This window comes from Nerophis ophidion, linkage group LG04 (genome assembly GCF_033978795.1).
Source record: "Nerophis ophidion isolate RoL-2023_Sa linkage group LG04, RoL_Noph_v1.0, whole genome shotgun sequence".
Lineage (NCBI taxonomy): Eukaryota > Metazoa > Chordata > Actinopteri > Syngnathiformes > Syngnathidae > Nerophis > Nerophis ophidion.
This window is the reverse complement of record NC_084614.1, coordinates 22,852,020-22,875,153: the sequence shown is the minus strand read 5'-3', so window position 1 is coordinate 22,875,153 and position 23,134 is coordinate 22,852,020. Positions and strand designations below refer to the sequence as shown.

Below are 23,134 nucleotides of genomic sequence, written 5' to 3'. Positions count from 1 at the left end.
GGATGTAGGGGGCGCTGAAGGCAATACCACTATGGCACTCCCTGAATATTGTTGATCTGGTAAACATTGACTTGAAAATTGGCTTCGAGAGAATTGGTGCCCTGAAATTCAGGGGTCTCCCGGGAAAATTGGCGACGTTGGCAAGCATGACCTAGCAAGCGCCGTTGATATTAAACTCGCGGGCCGCACCAACATTAAATTGTCATATCAAAGCGCGGGCCGCATAATAACGTCTCGCGGGCCGCAATTGGGCCGCGAGACGCATGTTTGAGGCAACTGTCCTGCAGCAACAACTTTATTTGCGAGAGTGGCTGGACAGGACAGATTAAAAAAAATAAATAAAATTGATTTGGGATTTTTTTTTTTAATCGATTAAGAATGGTTACAAATAAGAATCACAATTTTTGACACCCCCCAAAAATAATGATGAAATAACACAAATTCTCATAATCTGCTTTTGTGTAACTGTCACCAACTACGCCTTCACTTTCTTTTGCTGCCCTATTGTTCAAATTCTTCGTGTGCTCATCGGACAAACACACACCTGACACCAAAACGACGTTGATACGTTTTGTCTTTTCATGCTCCGGGTAATGTTTAGAAAAGCAGGACTTTGTCTTCACTGTCTGAGACTTACAGCAGCTCACATCAGCATGACTTTGTAGAGCCAAATTCTCACTCATGGCATCAACGGGACCGCAATTGAGATGATTATTGTGTACCTTTTACTGCTGCCATGGTTTTGGTGTGCTAGCATGACCTTGCAAGATGAAAGCACGTTTCGTTAATGAAAGTGGAAGAAGACTAAACTCCACCTGATGAAACAAGAGGTGAATACTCGTCCTTTTGTTCAACTTCACTGGACCAATAAAGAAAAGGGAGCCTGTCTCGCTCTCTCTCTCTCTTTCTCTCTGCTCGAGTGTCTATGTTGTTGTCGTACTTCAGAGAAGTCAATCAGGCGGACTGTGTTGACTTTAAGAGCGGCGGAACAGCAGCAAATATTCCCATGCTTGCTGTGCTGCCAACAGTGGAACCTCAGCACTTATTAAGTGGGAATTCGGGCAAATATACAGTGGGGCATAAAAGTATTTAGTCAGCCACCGATTGTGCAAGTTCTCCCACTTAAAATGATGACAGAGGTCTGTAATTTTCATCATAGGTACACTTCAACTGTGAGAGACAGAATGTGAAAAAAAATTCAGGAATTCACATTGTAGGAATTTTCAAGAATTTATTTGTACATTACGGTGGAAAATAAGTATTTGGTCAACCATTCAAAGCTCTCACTGACGGAAGGAGTTTTTGGCTCAAAATCTCACAAAACATGGCCCCATTCATTCTTTCCTTAACACGGATCAATCGTCCTGTCCCCCTTAGCAGAAAAACAGCCCCAAAGCATGATGTTTCCACCCCCATGCTTCACAGTAGGTATGGTGTTCTTGGGATGCAAATCAGTATTCTTCTTCCTCCAAACACGACAAGTTGAGTTTATACCAAAATGGATACATGGATGATACAGCAGAGGATTGGGAGAATGTCATCTGGTCAGATGAATACAAAATAGAACTTTTTGGTATAAACTCAACTCGTCGTGTTTGGAGGAAGAATACTGAGTTGCATTCCAAGAACACCAAACCTAATGTGAAGCATGGGGGTGGAAACATCATGCTTTGGGGCTCTTTTTCTGCTAAGGGGACAGGACAATTGATCCGTGTTAAGGAAAGAATGAATGGGGCCATGTATCGTGAGATTTTGAGCCAAAACCTCCTTCCATCAGTGAGAGCTTTGAATGGTTGACCAAATACTTATTTTCCACCATAATTTACAAAAAAATTATTTAAAATTCCTACAATGTGAATTCCTGGATTTTTTTCCACATTCTGTCTCTCACAGTTCAAGTGTACCTATGATGAAAATTACAGACCTCTGTCATCATTTTAAGTGGGAGAACTTGCACAATCGGTGGCTGGCTAAATACTTTTTTGCTCCACTGTATGGCCCTCGGGAGGACATTTGATTAGTTTTAGAACCGACCCGCAGGCCACAGCCGCCTACTGCTGCTTTGCACGCACCAATACTCCATCAGTGTTGGCTAGGAATTTTCAAAATGGGGTCCCAGGGACTCCTTCAAGTCATAAAAATGGGGTCCCACTTTTTTGTAACCGTTTTGAAAACAAATGACGAATGTATACGTTATCCTGTTATAACTCACATTCATTGTGTTTTGGAAAAAGGTTGTCATAAACGTTATAATACAAAAGAAAACACATTTTTATGCATATGCAGAATCTGTGGCTGACTAAATACTTTTTTGCCCCACTGTATATACACAAAAAAAGGAAGTTGTCGCAAAGACTGTCGACATGCTTGAGGCTTATGTTTATGAAGCTTGGAGTTATGAGCCGCAAATGGTATCCAGAGGCAGGAAACCAAACATTTTTGTCATGGCCGCTCAATAAAAGAGTAATACAGTGGTTTTCAACCTTTTTTCAGTGATGTACGCCCTGTGAACATTTTTTTATTTCAAGTACCCCCTAATTAGTGCAAAGCATTTTTGGTTGGAAAAAAGAGATAAAGAAGTAAAATACAGCACTATGTCATCAGTTTCTGATTTGATCAATTGTATAACAGTGCAAAATATTGCTCATTTGTAGTGATCTTTCTTGAACTGTTTGGGAAAAAAGATTTAAAAATTACTAAAAACTTGTTGAAAAATAAACAAGTGGTTCGATTATAAATAAAGATTTCTACACATAGAAGTAATCATCAACTTAAAGTGCCCTCTTTGGGGATTGTAATAGAGATCCATCTGGATTCATGAACTTAATTCTAAACATTTCTTCACAAAAAAAGAAATCTTTAACATCCATATTTATGGAACATGTCCACAAAAAATCTAGCTGTCAACACTGAATATTGCACTGTTGCATTTTTTTTCACAGTTTATGAACTTACATTCATATTTTGTTGAAGTATTATTCAATAAATATATTTATAACAGATTTTTTAATTCTTGCTATTTTTAGAATATTTTTAAAAGATCTCACGTACCCCCATTTGAGAACCACTGCAGTAATACAGAAGAGGGAGAAATTATGGGATGTATAATGCAAACTTTCATCACGTTATTTGTCTTTAAAGAGGTCATATTCTATTTTTCAAACACATTTTAAACACTTCCTTGTGGTCTACTTTAGAGGTTCTTAACCTTTTTGAGGGGCCTGGGTCCCACTCAAATATAAATACTGAAATATTACCCTGATTTGAATCATATTCAATAGTTACATCTAACCTACTTATAGTTTACAACTTTGTCAAATGGTATGAAACGGTGTGTTATTCACAAAGATCATAATTTATTTAAAACATAAGCCTTAGGCTTAGGTTAGGCTGATTGGAAAAAATACTAACACAAATGATAAATGGGTTGTACTTCTATAGCGCTTTTCTACCTTCAAGGTACTCAAAGCGCTTTGACACTACTTCCACATTTACCCATTCACACATACATTCACACACTGATGGAGGGAGCTGCCATGCAAGGCGCTAACCAGCACCCATCAGGAGCAAGGGTGAAGTGTCTTGCTCAAGGACACAACGGACGTGACGAGGTTGGTACTAGGTGGGGATTGAACCAGGAACCCTCGGCCACTCTCCCACTGCGCCACGCCTAACCAAATATACTGTATAAGTACAGTAACGGACAAACAATACATTTACATACAATTATGTTGTGTTAAAATAAACACTTATAATAAATGTGTTCCTTAAATAAACTGTTAATAAAATTTCACTGCAAACAAAGATACAGCTACAGTCCTGCCCAAGGATACAACAGCAGCAATTTGAATGTCAAGAGGCGGGAAGCAAACATGCAACCCTCAGGTTTCTGGCACGGCTGCTCTACCCGCCATGCCATGCCGCCCCTGCTTATTTCAGCAAGACAATACTAGACTGGCCTGCTTGTAGTCCAGACCTGTCTTCCATTGAAAATACGTGGCGCATTACGAAGCGTAAAATACGACAACGGAGATAACGGACTAACTTAAGCTGTACATCAAGCAAGAATGGGAAATAATTCCACTTGAAAAGCTTCAAAAATTGGTCTCCTCAGTTCCCAATTGTTTACTGAGTGTTGTTAAAAGGAAAGGCCATGTAACACAGTGGTGAAAATAACCCTGTGCCAACTTTTCTGCAATGTGTTGCTGCCATTAAATTCTAAGTTAATGATTATTTGCAAAAAAATTTGGTTCTCAGTTCAAACCTTAAATATATTGTCTTTGCAGTCTATTCAATTGAATATAAGTTGAAAAGGATTTGCAAATCATTTTCAATTTACACAACGTCCCAACTTCACTGGTTTAGGATTTAGCACTTCCATAGCGAGGCTACTGACAGATATATATGGAAGTATTATTGTGCCAAAATTATTTTCAAACGTGTATTTCAATCTGTGCGTGTGTAATTCAATTCGCGTGCGTGTGTACTATATTTGTGTGTCTGTATATCAATCTGAGGGTGTGTATTCAGATCTGCGTAGGTGTGTTTTAGGTTGTCTGTCTGTCCCTAATCAGAAAGAGCCCTTGATAGGCTGTCTACTTACATGTGACTTTTGCGACACTTCTGCCATGTAAGATTTGAGCGCGAGCATCAAGATTCGTGAGCGTGCAATACAACTTGTGCACCTTCGCCCCCTCAGAGGGTACTGCATCAAAAAGCAACATCATTGGGTAAAGGATATCACCATGTGGAACACTTCAGAAAACCACGGTCAGTAACTATAGTTCGTCGCTACATCTGTAAGTGCAAGTTAAAACTCTACTATGCAGAGGTAAAGCCTTTTATCAACAACATCCAGAAACGCTGCCGGCTTTGCTGGGCCCGAGCTCAACAAGAAGATAGAGAAAATGAAGGAACGTATTGACTACAGCGTTGGACTGCAATGTGCAAAGCACTTTATGGAGCTATCCACTGACGTCATAGGGCACAAATCTTCACAGGACCGAGCAAATTCCAAACAGCTCGTTTGGAGGACGTAAAAAGGAAGGCAAGAATTTTATATAAATATGTCCGGTTTGATTTCAAAATTTCTGGACTTATGCAGATTCGAAGTACACAAAAACAGCTGCCAATAGGTTAGAACATGTGGTTTTGCAAAACAGGGCCTTTTAAAACGACGCCGGAGTAGCTGTTTAATTGTTTGTACATTTGACTTCTATTGACATTTTTGCACCACTGTCTAAGGAATGCCTTCTGGGGTTGTCAAGCGGATATTGGACCACGAAAATATGCCAATAAAGTTGCACACAAAAATTGTCATCATACCTGACACACCAGACGCAAAAAAAAGTCTTCTCCATTTTTATTTTGTAGTGCCATCGCCACAGGGCATTAATAACCTCCATAGAAGCGGAAATGGAACTTCTATGCAACTTAGAATGCAACTAAGACGCAAGTAGATATCAACATAATAATAAATGGACTGTATCGCGATACATATTGCAGCATCCTGCAATTACGATATAAATCACAATGTTATTTGGTATATAAATGACAATAGAACCATTTCCAAACAGCTCAAACAAACAAAAAATCTAACAAATGCGCCTAATTTGTACATAATTTCCAGAAAGATAATGCACTGACTTTTTTATGTTTTTTAAAACAATTTTTAAGAAGTCAAATTGTGTGTGTTTTATGGATGAGATCCACCCAGAGTTCCTTAAGGCTATGAATGCTCTGGGGCTGTCTTGGTTGACAAGACTCTGCAGCATCGCGTGGACATCGGGGGCGATACCTCTGGATTGGCAGACCGGGGTGGTGGTTCCTCTCTTCAAGAAGGGGAACCGGAGGGTGTGTTCCAACTATCGTGGGATCACACTCCTCAGCCTTCCCGGTAGGGTCTCTTCAAGTGTACTGAAGAGGAGGTTACGCCGGATAGTCGAACCTTGGATTCAGGAGAAACAGTGTGGTTTTCGTCCTGGTCGTGGAACTGTGGACCAGCTCTATACTCTCGGCAGGGTTCTTGATGTTTGCCCAACCAGTCCATATGTGCTTTGTGGACTTGGAGAAGGCATTCGACCTTGTCCCTCGGGAAGTCCTGTATGGAGAGTATGGGGTATCGAACTGTCTGATTGTGGAGGTCCGCTCCCTGTACGATCAGTGTCAGAGCTTGGTCCGCATTGCCGGCAGTAAGTCGGACACGTTTCCAGTAAGGGTTGGACTCCGCCAAGGCTGCCCTTTGTCACTAATTCTGTTCATAACTTTTATGGACAGAATTCTGAGCGCAGGCAGGGCGTTGATTTGATCCGGTTTGGTGGCTGCAGGATTAGGTCTCTGCTTTTTGCAGATGATGTGGTCCTTATGGCTTCATCTGGCCAGGATCCTCAGCTCTCACTGGATCAGTTCGCAGCTGAGTGTGAAGCGACTAGGATGAGAATAAGCACTCCAAGTCCGAGTCCATGGTTCTCGCCCGGAAAAGGGTGGAGTGCCATCTCCGGGTTGGGAAGGGGACCCTGCCCCAAGTGGAGGATTTCAAGTACCCTGGAGTCTTGTTCACGAGTGAGGGAAGAAGTGAAGTGTGAAGTGAATTATATTTATATAGCGCTTTTCTCAAGTGACTCAAAGCGCTTTACATAGTGACACCCAATATCTAAGTTACATTTAAACCAGTGTGGGTGGCACTGGGAGCAGGTGGGTAAAGTGTCTTGCCCAAGGACACAACGGCAGTAACTAGGATGGCACAAGCGGGAATCGAACCTGCAACCCTCAAGTTGCTGGCACGGCCACTCTACCAACCGAGCTATGCCGCCCGAGGGAATCGTGAGATCGACAGATTGATCGGTGCAGCGTATTCAGTAATGCGGACGCTGTATCGATCCGTTGTGGTGAAGAAGGAGCTGAGCCGGAAGGCAAAGCTCTCAATTTACTGGTCGATCTACTTTCCTATCTTCACCTTTGGTCATGACCGGGTCATGACCAAAAGGACAAGATCACGGGTACAAGCGGCCGAGATGAGTTTCCTCCGCCGGGTGGCGGGGCTCTCCCTTAGAGATAGAGTGAGAAGCTCTGCCATCCGAGAGGAGATCAAAGTAAAGCCGCTGCTCCTCCATTGAGAGGTCAGGATGCCACCCGAACGCCTTCCTAGGGAGGTGTTTAGGGCACGTCCAACTGGTAGGAGGCCACGGGGAAGACCCAGGACACGTTGGGTAGACTACGTCTCCCGGCTGGCCTGGGAACGCCTCGGGATACCTCGGGAGGAGCTGGACGAAGTGGCTGGGGAGAGGGAAGTCTGGGCTTCCCTGCTTAGGCTGCTGCACCCGCGACCCGAACTCGGATAAGCAGAAGAAGATGGATGGCACTTTGACCCCGTAACAACTGACATTGCTAACGCTAAGTTTTGATTTTAAAGATATATAAAATCTGTCTGTACTGAAAATGTTTTCAGCACCCATTTTTTTTTGACAAAGTAAAACAATATCAAAATGCTCCTAGTTATATGGGCCCCTGTTTTAGAGGATTGATACATCTATCTTTGCTGATACAGTCAATTGAGGTTCCATGGTGGCTCTAGTTTGACACTGGAACGGATTAATCCAATGTTCATCGTTTTCCTACGGGAAACGAGTCCATAGCGTTTACACAGGTGGGACTCTGACGGGAATTAAAAAGTAACCGGCTCTAACTGGCTAGTTAAACATGCATGGCACCTTCAGCGAGGGAATCAAAGTCAGGCTTTGTCTCGCTCCCTCTCTTAAAAAAAAAAACTAAAAAAATTCCAAGGATTCCGGGCGTTCTCTTTGAATGCATGGTTTGCATTGAGATATAACATGGAAAGATTGAGAGGATGTATAAAAGGGAATTAGGATTATTCACTATTGCCAGGATGTCAAGTCGTATGCAGCACATGGTGAAATATGCTGCATGTTTGGGGTCAGGCATTTTGTGGTCCTAAACAAGATTTTATAGGTGGCTAAAGTGACACCATCTACACAACAGACACACAAATTAATAAATCACCAATTGTTTGGAGTGGTTATGCCCGGTTTTCTCAACATTTTCTTTTTTCTTACTTACCTGTATGTACCTTTCAGCATTAATGGTGCCTTCACAGATGTGTAAGTTACCCATGCCTTGGGCATTAATACACCCCCATACCATCACAGATGCTGGCTTTTAAACTTTGCGTCGATTACATTCTGGATGGTTCGCTTCCCCTTTGGTTCAGATGTCAAGATGTCGAATATTTCCAAAAACAATTTGAAATGTGGACTCGTCAGACCACAGAACACTTTTCCACTTTGCATCAGTCCATCTTAGATGATCTCGGGCCCAGAGAAGTCGGCGGCGTTTCAGAATGTTGTTTATAAATGGCTTTCGCTTTGCATAGTAAAGCTTTAAATTGCCCTTACAGATGTAGCGACAAACTGTATTTAGTGAGAGTAGTTTTCTGAAGTGTTCCTGTGGTGATATCCTTTAGAGATTGATGTCGGTTTTTGATACAGTGCCATCTGAGGGATCGAAGGTCACGGTCATTCAATGTTGGTTTCCGGCCATGCCGCTTACGTGGAGTGATTTCTTCAGATTCTCTGAACCTTTTGATGATATTATGGACCGTAGATGTTGAAATCCCTAAATTTATTGCAATTGCACTTTGAGAAACGTTGTTCTGTTTGACTATTTGCTCACGCAGTTGTGGACAAAAGGGTGTACCTCGCCCCATCCTTTCTTGTGAAAGACTGAGCATTTTTTGGGAAGCTGTTTTTATACCCAATCATGGCACCCACCTGTTCCCAATTAGCCTGCACACCTGTGGGATGTTCCAAATAAGTGTTTGATGAGCATTCCTCAACTTTATCAGTATTCATTGCCACCTTCCCCAACTTCTTTGTCATGTGTTGCTGGCATCAAATTCTAAAGTTAAAGATTATTTGCAAAAAAAAAAGTTTATCAGTTTGAACATCAAATATGTTGTCTTTGTAGCATATTCAACTGAATATGGGTTGAAAATGATTTGCAAATCATTTTATTCTGTTTATATTTACATCTAACACAATTTCCCAACTCATATGGAAATGGCGTTTGTAAATGGGTTTTACTTGTAAAGCACTTTTCAACTTTCAGGTATTTAAAGCTTTTTGACACTATTACCTCATTCACCCATTCACACACACATTCACACACTTATGCCGGGAACTGCCATGCAAGGCACTAACCACGACCCATCAGGAGCAAGGGTGAAGTGTCTTGCTCAAGGACACAACAGGCATGACGAGGTTAGTAGAAGCTGGGGATTCAAACAGGAACCCTCGGGTTGCTGGCACGGCCACTCTCCCAAAAGTGCCATGCCGTCCCAAAAAAACACCATTACATGTTATGTAGACCAAAAGGAAGTGTTTTCGATTTAGAAAATAATAATAATATTAATATGACTCCTTAAAGGCCTACTGAAACCCACTACTACCCACCACACAGTCTGATAGTTTATATATCAATGATGAAATATTAACATTGCAACACATGCCAATACGGCCGGTTTAGTTTACTAAATTGCAATTTTAAATTTCCCGGGAGTTTATTGTTGAAAACGTTGCGGAATGATGACGTGTACGCGTGATGTCACGGACTGTAAGGAAATATTAGCGCTGCACACACACAGCTAAAAGTCGTCTGCTTTAACGGCACAATTACACAGTATTTTGGAGATCTGATTTGCTGAATCTTTTGCAGTTTGTTCAATTAATATTGGAGAAGTCAAAGTAGAAAGATGGAGTTGGGAAACTTCAGCCTTTAGCCACACAAACACACGGTGATTCCTTGTTTAAAATTCCCGGAGGTGAAACTTTACTATGGATCAGAGCGGTCAAGCGAACATGGATCCCGACCAAATGTCAACCAGCAGTTTTCGGTGAGAAAATTGTGGTAAAAAGTCGCCTCTTACCGGAGATCAGCTGAGCTTGCGTCGTCCATACAGCTGCCATCGACTCCCCTCAGACAATGGCCTCAAGACACCCGTGGACACACCCCTCCGACTATCAGGTACTATTAATCTCACTAAAACACTAGCAACACAATAGAAAGATAAGGGATTTCCCAGAATTATCCTAGTAAATGTGTCTAAAAATATCTGAATCCGTCCCAATGCAATCGCCTTTTTTTTTTCTAGTCCTTCGCTATCAATATCCTCGCTCAAATTAATGGGGAAATTGTCGTTTTCTAAAAACAATGTGAATATGTGCGGAGGCCTGCAACTCGTGACGTCACGAACTCGGGGTGTAACGATACGTGTATTTGTACTTAACCGTTTCGGTACGGGGGTTTCGGTTCGGTACGAGGGTGTATCGAACAAGTTTGTAATCTAAAGTCTTAACAAGCTGCTCTGCAGCTGCCTCTGAGCAGTGAGCACCCAGCATTATCCCGCCCACACTACCATCTGATTGGTTACATACAAAGCCAATCAGCAGTGCGTATTCAGAGCGCATGTTGTCAGTGGTCCGGCGCCAAGATGAGCACTGAGCAGATATGTGTTTAGCAGGTGAGCAGCGGACATCGTACACTCCCCAAATTATAAAAAAAAACACTTCCCAGTCACAACTATTACAAACATCACTATGAGCCCGTTGACATTCTAGAAACTTAAACTGCAGCCCAGCTCTCTCATAGTTCTGGGTTAAGGTGAACGCTAATTAGCTTTTAGCGTTACGTTAGCTCATTTTGCTGTGTGTGTGTGTGTGTGTGTGTGTGTGTGTGTATAATAAAAGTCAACTACAGGCTTCTCAAATGCTGTAATAAATTAAGCATGATGAGTTGACTTGAAACTGTTTAATGTTGCACTTTTTATATGTAGAAGAAAGGTTTTGTCATTTTATTTAATCAAAGCAACAACTTGAGGCAGTTTGTTGTGAATTAACGTGGGTAGAATTATTATAGTGTTCCCAATGTTAAAGGGATAAAGCCATTGTTTACAAATTTGGTAAATAAATAACCAAAACATTTATATTTTGTTGTTTTCTTACTGTACCGAAAATGAACCGAACCGTGGCCTCTAAACCGAGGTACGTACTGAACCGAAATGTTTGTGTACCGTTACACCCCTATCACGCGCACATACTTCCTGTAAAGGCAGGGCTTTTCTATTAGCGACCAAAAGTTGCGAACTTTATCGTGGATGTTCTCTACTAAATCCTTTCAGCAAAAATATGGCAATATCGCGAAAGGATTGAGTATGACACATAGAATGGACCTGCTATCCCCGTTTAAATAAGAAAATTTCATTTCAGTAAGCCTTTAAATGCGCCCGGTAGGCCTTTTGTGTAAAAATAGACCTGACTAGACCCGCTCATCGGCAGTGCGCTTTATAATCCGGTGCGCTCTATGGTCCGGAAAATATGCTTGTTAAAAAAAAACTCTGCCCTGTGTTTAATGAATACCTAGGCTTATTACGCTACTGTATTTTAGTGTTGCTCATTATGGTGGTGCTTGGAGAACTAAGTTTTTCTTAGGTGGCACATGATAGAACTGCTCAAATTTGGTGCTACACCTCGGATAGTGAGCAGTAGCAGCAGAGTTGTCACAATTGAACAACTGTGTCAACTGAGGCGGGAATGTGGACAAACTTGCTCATCAGGCTCACTTCCTGCTCACACTTGTATACTTAAGCTTCCTGCAGTATAGTGTACCCAGGAGGGAAGGAGGAGCGCTGTTGTTATCAACACTGCAGGACATCCTTAAAGTGGTTTGTTGTTGTTGTTATGCTGCATGGGTGCAATATTTGGGTTTTAAGATGTGTATCAATATTTCAATCTATAATTCAGGTCTTTGGGTACAGTTCTCTAAAAGAAACATTGGTTAAAGAGCGAAGCAAGGGTTTTGGGAGTTGCTTAATGCAGTGGTTCTCAAATGGGGGTGCGCGTACCCCTGGGGGTACTTGAAGGTACGTGAGATTTTTTTTTTTAATATTCTAAAAATAGCAACAATTCAAAAATCCTTTATAAATATATTCATTAGGGATGCACCGAATAATCGGTCACCGAATATATTTGGCCGAATATGGCAAAAAAAGCCACATTCGGCCTTCGGTGGAATGAGTTAAAAGCAAGGCCGAATAGTGGCGTGTGACGCAATGACGCAATTTTTTGACGCGTTGACGCAATCAACCAACGTGCAGTGACGCGGTGACGTTGAAACCCGGCGCCTTCGGAAAAATGTCAGCAGTGTGGAGATGTTTTAAAGTGTCGGAAAGTGACAAAAGAATTGCAGTTTGCAACGAATGTTCAGCCAAACTGTCTCGAGGAGGTGCCTCAGCAAAGACCTTCAGCACTACTGCTTTAATTTATCATTTAAAAGCCAAACACCCAGAAAAGCATGCAGAGTACGAGAGAGAGACGGCTGCAGCAGCTGAAAGGAGAGCTGGTCACAGCACTTGAACGCCCACCCCGTCCGTCCGTGGCCGACGTCTTTGAGAGGAAGAAAAAGTTTGCGACTGACAGTGCCAAAGCAAACGGAATTACAAAGAAGGTAATGGAGTTTATGGCTTTGGATGTTCAACCCTTTAGTGTTGTGGAGGACATTGGCTTTCGGAGACTCATGGAGCACATTGAGCCCCGTTACACGATACCGAGCAGACGGTATTTCTTCTGTTCACATTATTAGCTTGTTGTGTAGGCTACCTGTATAAATGTATGACGTTACAAGCACACACTTATTGAGATTTACTTGAGCCTTCTGTTTACATTATTAGCCTATCTACTGTGGCTAAGCAGACTTTTGCCAAAAGGACAATAATTAATTTGTTGTGGGTTTATCCACTTTAATGCACTTTATTTTTTTTGGAATGCATGTTTTGTTTGAAGGCCAAATATAAATGAAAAACGTTGTGCTTTTTTTGAAAAGCAAAGGCTACTGGAATATTTAAAAAATGTCAATATTAAAAAAAAAAAAACTTTATTTGAAATACATGTCTAAAAATGTATTCTAGGCTATTTATGCAATATAAAAAAAAACTGAAAAACTGCTGTCATTATTCGGTATTCGGCCAAGCGTTTAAATTTTATTCGGCTTCGGCCACAAATTTCCATTTCGGTGCATCCCTAATATTCATGGAATAATACTTCAACAAAATATGAAAAGAAATGCAACAATGCAATATTCAGTGTTGACAGCTAGATTTTTGGTGGACATGTTCCATAAATATTGATGTTAAAGATTTCTTTTTTTGTGAATAAATGTTTAGAATGAAGTTCATGAATCCAGATGGATCTCTATTACAATCCCCAAAGAGGGCACTTTAACTTTATGATTACTTCTATGTGTAGAAATCTTTATTTATATTTGAATCACTTGTTTATTTTTCGCCCTGCGATGAGGTGGTGACTTGTCCAGGGTGTACCCCGCCTTCCGCCCGATTGTAGCTGAGATAGGCGCCAGCGCCCCCCGCGACCCCAAAAGGGAATAAGCGGTAGGAAATGGATGGATGGATGTTTATTTTTCAACAAGTTTTTAGTTATTTTTCTATCTTTTTCCAAATACCGTTTTTCCTTGAATTGCCGCAGGGCATATAGTATGCGCCTGCCTTGAATTACTGCCGGGTCAAACTCGCTTCGCAAAAATAATTAGCGCATGCTTAGTATTACCGCCTGGTCAAACTGGTGACGTCACGAGTGACACTTCCCCTGTCATCATTTTCAAAATGGAGGAAGCTGATTTCAATACGGGTAATTTGAAATCGCATAAAGGGAAGAAGATTAAGAGCTATTCAGTAGGATTTAAGGTCCAAGCTTACATCATACTCAAATTTTTACTGCATACCTTTGGTAAGTGCCGGAGTGAGAAGAGGTTTTAAAATAATTAGCGCATGCTTACTTCTACCGCATGCCTTTGGTAAGCGCAGGAGTGAGAAGAGGTTTTAAATTAATTAGCGCCGCGGCGGCAATTTAAGGAAATACTTTAGTTCAAGAAAGACCACTACAAATTAGCAATATTTTGCACTGTTATACAATTTAATAAATCAGAAACTGATGACATAGTCCTGTATTTTATTTTTTTTATCTATTTTTTTCAACCAAAAATGCTTTGTTCTGATCAGGGGGTACTTGAATTAAAAAAATGTTCACAGGGGGTACATCACTGAAAAAAGGTTGAGAACCACTGGCTTAATGAAGTTGGCATAGAAAGGCTGGCTACCTTGTGCACAATAGCAACGCTATGCTAATTAGGATTCATTAGGATCACTTCAAAGTGAGCCAAAAGTGTCCCTTCTTAAAAAATAAAAATAAAAAAACCCCAGACATTTCAGGCTAGGATTATTCTAGTACAGTGGTTCTTAACCTGGGTTCGATCGAACCCTAGGGGTTCGGTGAGTCGGGCTCAGAGGTTCGGCGGAGCTTATGACACACCGGACTCATCGTGTAAATAAAAACTTCTCCCTATCGGCGTATTACGGATACGGCAACAGCAGAAGTAATTTGTTGTAAGTTTATGCACTGTTTTGGTTTTGTTGTTTGAAGAAGGTGATGTTCATGCACGGTTCATGTTGTGCACCGGTTAAAAAACATGGTAACACTTTAGTATGGGGAACATATTCACCATTAATTAGCTGCTTATTAACATGCAAATTAGTAACTTATTGGCTCTTTACTAGTCATTATTAAGTACTTATTAATGCCTTATTCGGCATGGCCTCATTATAACCCTAACTCTCTAACCCTGGCCCTAACTCTCTAACCCTAACCCTAACCAAATAACTCTAAATTAAGTCTTTGTTACTTAGAATTAGGTCTGCGACAACTAATCGATTAAATTGATTATGAAAATAGTTGGCGATTTAATTTAGTCATCGATTCGTTGGATCTATGCTATGCGCATGCGCAGTGGCTACTTTTTTTATTTATTTAATATGTATATATATATATATATATATATATATATATATATATATATATATATATATGTATATTTTTTTTAAATAAACATTTATTTATAAACTGCAACATTTACAAACAGCTGAGAAACAATAATCAAAATAAGTACGGTGCAAGTATGCTGTTTTTCAATAAAATACCGGAAAGGATAGAAATGTATTTTCTCTCTTTTATCCGATTATTAATCGATTAATCGAAGTAAAAATCGACAGATTAATCGATTATCAAATTAGTTGTTGGTTGCAGCCCTACTTAGAATATGTTCCCCTGGTGTCCGAAAAAAATCTAAATTAAAGGCCTACTGAAACCCACTACTACCCACCACGCAGTCTGATAGTTTATATATCAATGATGAAATATTAACATTGCAACACATGCCAATACGGCTTTTTTAGTTTACTAAATTACAATTTTAAATTTCCCGGGACTTTTTTCTTGAAAACGGCGCGTAATGATGACGTGTACACGTGACGTCACGGGCTGTTATGAATATGAGCGCTGCACACACACACAGCTAAAAGTCATCTGCTTTAACGACATAATTACACAGTATTTTGGAGATCTGTGTTGCTGAATCTTTTGCAATTTGTTCAATTAATATTGGAGAAGTAAAAGTAGAAAGACAGAGTTGGGAAGATTTAGCCTTTAGCCACACAAACACACGGTGATTCCTTGTTTAAAATTCACGGAGGTGAAACTTTACTATGGATCAGAGCGGACATAGATCCCGACTACATGTCAACCAGCAGGTTTCGGTGAGAAAATTGTGGTTAAAAAGTCGCCTCTTAACGGATATCAGCTGAGCTTGTGCCGCCCATACAGCTGCCGTCGACTTCCTCGAGACACTGCGCGTCAACACCCGGCCGTGGACGTACACTTCCGACTATCAGGTACTGTTAAACTCACTAAAACACTATCAACACAATAGAAAGATAAGGGATTTCCCAGAATTATCCTAGTAAATGTCTCTAAAAACATATGAATCCGTCTCAATGCAACACGATTGCAATCACGTTTTTTTTTTTTTCTATTTCGTCGCTATCAATATCCTCAAACACGAATCTTTCATCCTCCATCCATCCATCCATCCATCCATCATCTTCCGCTTATCCGAGGTCGGGTCGCGGGGGCAGCAGCCTAAGCAGGGAAGCCCAGACTTCCCTATCTCCAGCCACTTCGTCTAGCTCTTCCCGGGGGATCCCGAGGCGTTCCCAGGCCAGCCGGGAGACATAGTCTTTCCAACGTGTCCTGGGTCTTCCCCGTGGCCTCCTACCAGCTGGACGTGCCCTAAACACATCCCTAGGGAGGCGTTCGGGTGGCATCCTGACCAGATGCCCGAACCACCTCATCTGGCTCCTCTCGATGTGGAGGAGCAGCGGCTTTACGTTGAGCTCCTCCCGGATGGCAGAGCTTCTCACCCTATCTCTAAGGGAGAGCCCCGCCACCCGGCGGAGGAAACTCATTTCGGCCGCTTGTACCCGTGATCTTATCCTTTCGGTCATGACCCAAAGCTCATGACCATAGGTGAGGATGGGAACGTAGATCGACCGGTAAATTGAGAGCTTTGCCTTCCGGCTCAGCTCCTTCTTCACCACAACGGATCGATACAACGTCCGCATTACTGAAGACGCCGCACCGATCCGCCTGTCGATCTCACGATCCACTCTTCCCCCACTCGTGAATAAGACTCCTAGGTACTTGAACTCCTCCACTTGGGGCAGGGTCTCCTCCCCAACCCGGAGATGGCACTCCACCCTTTTCCGGGCGAGAACCATGGACTCGGACTTGGAGGTGCTGATTCTCATTCCGGTCGCTTCACACTCGGCTGCGAACCGATCCAGTGAGAGCTGAAGATCCCGGCCAGATGAAGCCATCAGGACTACATCATCTGCAAAAAGCAGAGACCTAATCCCGTGGCCACCAAACCGGAACCCCTCAACGCCTTGACTGCGCCTAGAAATTCTGTCCATAAAAGTTATGAACAGAATCGGTGACAAAGGACAGCCTTGGCGGAGTCCAACCTTCACTGGAAACGTGTCCGACTTACTGCCAGCAATGCGGACCAAGCTCTGACACTGCTCATACAGGGAGCGGACTGCCACAATAAGACATTCCGATACCCCATACTCTCTGAGCATTCCCCACAGGACTTCCCGAGGGACACGGTCGAATGCCTTCTCCAAGTCCACAAAGCACATGTAGACTGGTTGGGCAAACTCCCATGCACCCTCAAGAACCCTGCCGAGAGTATAGAGCTGGTCCACAGTTCCACGACCAGGACGAAAACCACACTGTTCCTCCTGAATCCGAGGTTCGACTATCCGGCGAAGCCTCCTCTCCAGTACACCTGAATAAACCTTACCGGGAAGGCTGAGGAGTGTGATCCCACGATAGTTGGAACACACCCTCCGGTCCCCCTTCTTAAAGAGAGGGACCACCACCCCGGTCTGCCAATCCAGAGGTACCGCCCCCGATGTCCACGCGATGCTGCAGAGTCTTGTCAACCAAGACAGCCCCACAGCATCCAGAGCCTTAAGGAACTCCGGGCGGATCTCATCCACCCCCGGGGCCTTGCCGCCGAGGAGCTTTTTAACTACCTCAGCGACCTCAGCCCCAGAAATAGGAGAGTCCACTACAGATTCCCCAGGCACCGCTTCCTCAAAGAAAGACGTGTTGGTGGGATTGAGGAGGTCTTCGAAGTATTCCCTCCACCGATCCACAACATCCGCAGTCGAAGTCAGCAGAACACCATCCGCACCATACACGGTGTTGATAGTGCACTGCTTCCCCTTCCTGAGGCGCCGTATGGTGGTCCAGAATCGCTTCGAAGCCGTCCGGAAGTCGTTTTCCATGGCTTCCCCGAACTCTTCCCATGTCCGAGTTTTTGCCTCCGCGACCGCTAAAGCTGCACACCGCTTGGCCCGTCGGTACCCGTCCACTGCCTCCGGAGTCCTATGAGCCAAAAGAACCCGATAGGACTCCTTCTTCAGCTTGACGGCATCCCTCACTGCTGGTGTCCACCAACGGGTTCTGGGATTACCGCCACGACAGGTACCAACAACCTTGCGGCCACAGCTCCAATCAGCCGCCTCGACAATAGAGGTTCGGAACATGGTCCACTCGGACTCGATGTCCCGCACCTCCCTCGTGACATGTTCAAAGTTCTCCCGGAGGTGTGAATTGAAACTCTCTCTGACAGGAGACTCTGCCAGACGTTCCCAGCAGACCCTCACAATGCGCTTGGGCCTGCCAGGTCTGTCCGGCATCCTCCCCCACCATCGCAGCCAACTCACCACCAGGTGGTGATCGGTAGAAAGCTCCGCCCCTCTCTTCACCCGAGTGTCCAAAACATAAGGCCGCAAATCCGATGACACAACTACAAAGTCGATCATGGAACTGCGGCCTAGGGTGTCCTGGTGCCAAGTGCACATATGGACACCCTTATGTTTGAACATGGTGTTTGTTATCGACAAACTGTGACGAGCACAAAAGTCCAATAACAAAACACCACTCGGGTTTAGATCCGGGCGACCATTCTTCCCAATCACGCCTCTCCAGGTTTCACTGTCGTTGCCAACATGAGCGTTGAAGTCTCCCAGCAGGACAAGGGAATCACCCGGAGGAGCACTTTCCAGTACTCCCTCGAGTGTACCCAAAAAGGGTGGGTATTCTGAACTGCTGTTTGGTGCGTAAGCACAAACAACAGTCAGGACCCGTCCCCCCACCCGAAGGCGAAGGGAAGCTACCCTCTCGTCCACTGGGTTGAACTCAAACGTACAGGCTTTGAGCCGGGGGGCAACCAGAATTGCCACCCCAGCCCGTCGCCTCTCACTGCCGGCAACGCCAGAGTGGAAGAGGGTCCAGTCCCTCTCGAGAGAACTGGTTCCAGAGCCCTTGCTGTGCGTCGAGGTGAGTCCGACTATATCCAGCCGGAACTTCTCTACCTCGCGCACTAGCTCAGGCTCCTTCCCCCCCAGTGAGGTGACGTTCCACGTCCCAAGAGCTAGCTTCTGTAGCCGAGGATCGGACCGCCAAGTGCCCTGCCTTCGGCTGCCGCCCAGCTCACAATGCACCCGACCTCTATGGCCCCTCCTATGAGTGGTGAGCCCATTGGAGGGATGACCCACGTTGCCTCTTCGGGCTGTGCCCGGCCGGGCCCCATGGGAACAGGCCCGACCACCAGGCGCTCGCCATCGTGCCCCAACTCCGGGCCTGGCTCCAGAGCGGGGCCCCGGTGACCCACGTCCGGGCGAGGGAAATCTGGGTTCATTTCGTTGTAATTCCATAGAAGTCTTTGAGCTGCTCTTTGTCTGATCACTCACCTAGGACCTGTTTGTCTTGGGAGACCCTACCAGGGGGCATGAAAACCCCCAGACAACATAGCTCCTAGGATCATTGGGACACGCAAACTCCTCTACCACGGTAAGGTAGCAGCTCAGAGAGGAGTCTTTCATCCTCGCTCAATTTAATGGGGAAATTGTTGTTTTCTCGGTCTGAATAGCTGTTTTTGTTGGAGGCTCCCATTAAAATCAATGTGAATATGTGAGGAGCCATCAACATGTGACGTCATCGTCTGCGTCTTCCGGTAGAGGCAGGGCTTTTCTCCAGTTGCGAACTTTATCGTGGATGTTCTCTACTAAATCCTTTCAGCAAAAATATGGCAATATCGCGAAATGATCAAGTATGACACATAGAATGGACCTGCTATCCCCGTTTAAATAAGAAAATCTCATTTCAGTAGGCCTTTAAGTCTTTGTTACTTAGAATGTGTTTCCCATACTTAAGTGTTACCAAAAACATATACCGTATTTTTCGGACTATAAATCGCTCCTGAGTATAAGTCGCACCCAAACTATGAAAAAAACCTCGACTTCTGGTCCAAAAAATACAGTAACTCTGTCTTGAATTTGAAAAAAAAAACATTTAAATTGTTTTATGGACAGAATTTCTAGGCTCAGTCAAGGCGTTTAGGGGTTCCGGTTTGTTGGCCGCGGGATTATGTCTCTGCTTTTTGCAGATGATGTGGTCCTGATGGCTTCATCTGGCTGGGATCTTCAGCTCTCACTGGATCGGTTCGCAGCAGAGTGTGAAGCGACCGGAATGAGAATCAGCACCTCCAAGTCCGAGTCCATGGTTCTCGCCCGGAAAAGGGTGGAGTGCCATCTCCGGGTTGGGGAGGAGACCCTGCCCCAAATGGAGGAGTTCAAGTATCTAGGAGTCTTGTTCACGAGTGAGGGAAGAGTGGAACGTGAGATCGACAGGCGGATCGGTGCGGCGTCTTCACTAATGCGGATACTGTATCGATGCGTTGTGGTGAAGAAGGAGCTGAGCCGGAAGGCAAAGCTCTCAATTTACTGGTCGATCTACATTCCCATCCTCACCTATGGTCATGACCTTTGGGTCATGACCGAAAGGATAAGATCACGGGTACAAGCGGCTGAAATGAATTTCCTCCACCAGGTGGCGGGGCTCTCCCTTAGAGATAGGGTGAGAAGCTCTGCCATCCGGGAGGAACTTAAAGTAAAGCCGCTGCTCCTCCACATCGAGAGGAGCCAGATGAGGTGGTTCGGGCATCTGGTCAGAATGCCAACCGAATGCCTCCCTAGGGAGGTGTTTAGGGCACGTCCAACCGGTAGGAGGCCACAGGGAAGACCCAGATCACGTTGGGAAGACTATGTCTCCCGGTTGGCCTGGGAACGCCTCGGGATCCCCCGGGAAGAGCTAAACCAGGGGTGTCAAACTCAAATATTTAAAACTGATCAAAGCCACGGGCCAATGTTGAACAAATTAACCTTTTAACAGGGACCCAAATAAGTTTTGCATTGAATATTAAACAAGCAAGGCTTATATAACTTTATAGTCACATACAAAATCGAGTTTCAAATTATATAATAATAATGATTAGAAAATATCAATGGCATATCAAATAAAATTTAAATAAAAAATGTGTGGGGGGGGTCAAGGATTGGTGGTAGCGAGGGTGTATATTGTAGCGTCCCGGAAGAGTTAGTGCTGCAAGGGGTTCTGGGTATTTCTTCTGTTGAGTTTATGTTGTGCAACGGTGCGGATGTTCTCCCAAAGTGTGTTTGTCATTCTTGTTTGGTGTGGCTTCACAGTGTGGCGCATATTAGTAAAAGTCTTAAAGTTGTTTATATGGGCACCCTCAGCGTGACCCTTATGGCTGTTGATCAAGTATGCTTTGCATTCACTTGTGTGTGTTAATGCCACATACTGTTTATTATGTGACTGGGCCGGCACGTTGTTTGTATGGCGGAAAAGCGGACGCGACGACACGCTGTAGAGGACGCTAAAGTCAGGGTGGAAATCGGGAGAAATTCAGAGGAATGGTTGCCCCAGATAAGGTGGTTCGGGCATCTGGTCAGGATCCCACCTGAACGCCTCCCTAGGGAGGTGTTTAGGCCACGTCCAGCTGGTAGGAGGCCACGGGGAAGACCCAGGACACGTTGGGAAGACTATGTCTCCCGGCTGGCCTGGGAACGCCTCGGGATCCCCCGGGAAGAACTAGACGAAGTGGCTGGAGAGAGGGAAGTCTGGGCTTCCCTGCTTAGGCTGCTGCCCCCGCGACCCGACCTCGGATAAGCGGAAGATAATGGATGGATGGATGGGTTGCCCCGGGAGATTTTCGGGAGGGGCACTGAACTTTGAGAGTCTCCCGGGAAAATCGTGAGGGTTGGCAAGTATGAGTATCAGCGGTGAATGCAGTGTTACAGAGGCATCGCCGCTGTATAATAGCGGCGGGCCAGCTCTAATCTTAATTTGATATTACCTCAAGGGCCAAATGAAATTACACGGCAGGCCAAATTCGGCCCGCGGGCCAGAGTTTGACACCCATGAGCTAGACGAAGTGGCTGGGGAGAGGGAAGTCTGGGCTTCCCTGCTTAGGCTGCTGCCCCCGCGACCCGACCTCGGATAAGCGGAAGAAGATGGATGGATTTAAATTGTAATTTTCACTAAAGAAGGGTTCAGTGAATGCGCGTATGAAACTGGTGGGGTTCGGTATACCTCCAACAAGGTTAAGAAGTACTGTTTTAGTAGCAACAAACGATCAAAGCCCACAATGGAAATAATCCCCAATTACTTCGTCTTGTTGATGTGAGCAATAAAACGCACCAGCTGCCGGGGTGTTGCGTCACACCCACCTGTCCGGTCAGGCGGTATCGGGTGCGCGTCGAAACCAAGCAGCGAAGTAAACATGATTAAGGAACGCCGGGGAGATAAACACGGCGTCCTATCCAACTGGAGGCTTTGGCCTGCGAGAATAACCTCGCCTATCCAATTAAGGACGCCACCCAAAGACGCGCGTCTAGCTTCCAGACATGCGGCAAGTGTGCTTTTTTCTACGGGCTGACTCAAGTTGAGCGCAATCAACGCAGGTGTTCATCGTATAAGTGCGCAATCAGCAAAAAACTAAACATAGGTTTGCAGCAGGTGTGTGCGAGTGTCTTGGACTTTACCTCGCAGATGATCCAAGTCCTAAGCAGAAAGACCTTCCTCCGTCTCGTTGGCAGGATGAGACGTTTAGTTCACCAGAAAAGAGAGCGCGTATTTTTGCATACCCTCTTCGCTACCAGAGCAACCTGTTGCCAACACGCCTGCTCTCCGTGGCCCCGCCTCCCGAGGCACGTCATTGGATAGCGGCGGTGGGCGGTGCTTTGTTGCAGGAACCATCAACTCTTTCAACCTCATGAATACAAGATGGGTTTTGGTCAGGGAAAATGATTCACAAACAAGATATTTTAGATGAAATACACTTTAAGAGTATTATGTTTTACGGTACACTTCAGATGTTATCTGGTAATAAACTTTTTACCACAATTTTTTGGCGTGCAGCGCAATGTAGAATTGGGAAAAAATAAGAGCAAAAAAACACAATGTAGAGAGAAAAATGTGTTGATCAAAACAAGCAATAACACATTTTTTTATTTATTTAAATATGTAACTTATTTTCCATCCATCCATCTTCTTCCGCTTATCCAGGGTCGGGTCATGGGGGCAGCAGCCTAAGCAGGGAACCCCAGACTTCCCTCTCCCCAGCCACTTCGTCTAGCTCTTCCTGGGGGATCCCGAGGCGTTCCCAGGCCAGCCGGGAGACATAGTCTTCCCAACGTGTCCTGGGTCTTCCCCGTGGCCTCCTACCGGTTGGACGTGCCCTAGAGAGGCGTTTGGGTGGCATCCTGACCAGATGCCCGAGCCAC

The 23,134-nt window shown here is 44.5% G+C and overlaps 1 protein-coding gene across 5 annotated transcripts in view; it reads right to left on the bottom strand.

Annotated features, from left to right (window-relative positions):
• cgnb (cingulin b) overlaps window positions 1–22,555 on the bottom strand; it is a 126,148-nt gene extending 103,593 nt beyond the window's left edge. Inside the window, exon 1 of one of the 5 annotated variants that reach the window (XM_061897455.1) lies at window positions 22,394–22,555. The gene's annotated coding sequence lies outside the window, so the exon portion shown is untranslated. The remainder of the gene's footprint in view (window positions 1–22,393) is intronic. The other 4 variants (XM_061897453.1, XM_061897456.1, XM_061897454.1 and 1 more) reach the window with 4 other exon arrangements.
• Window positions 22,556–23,134: the final 579 nt, after the last annotated feature.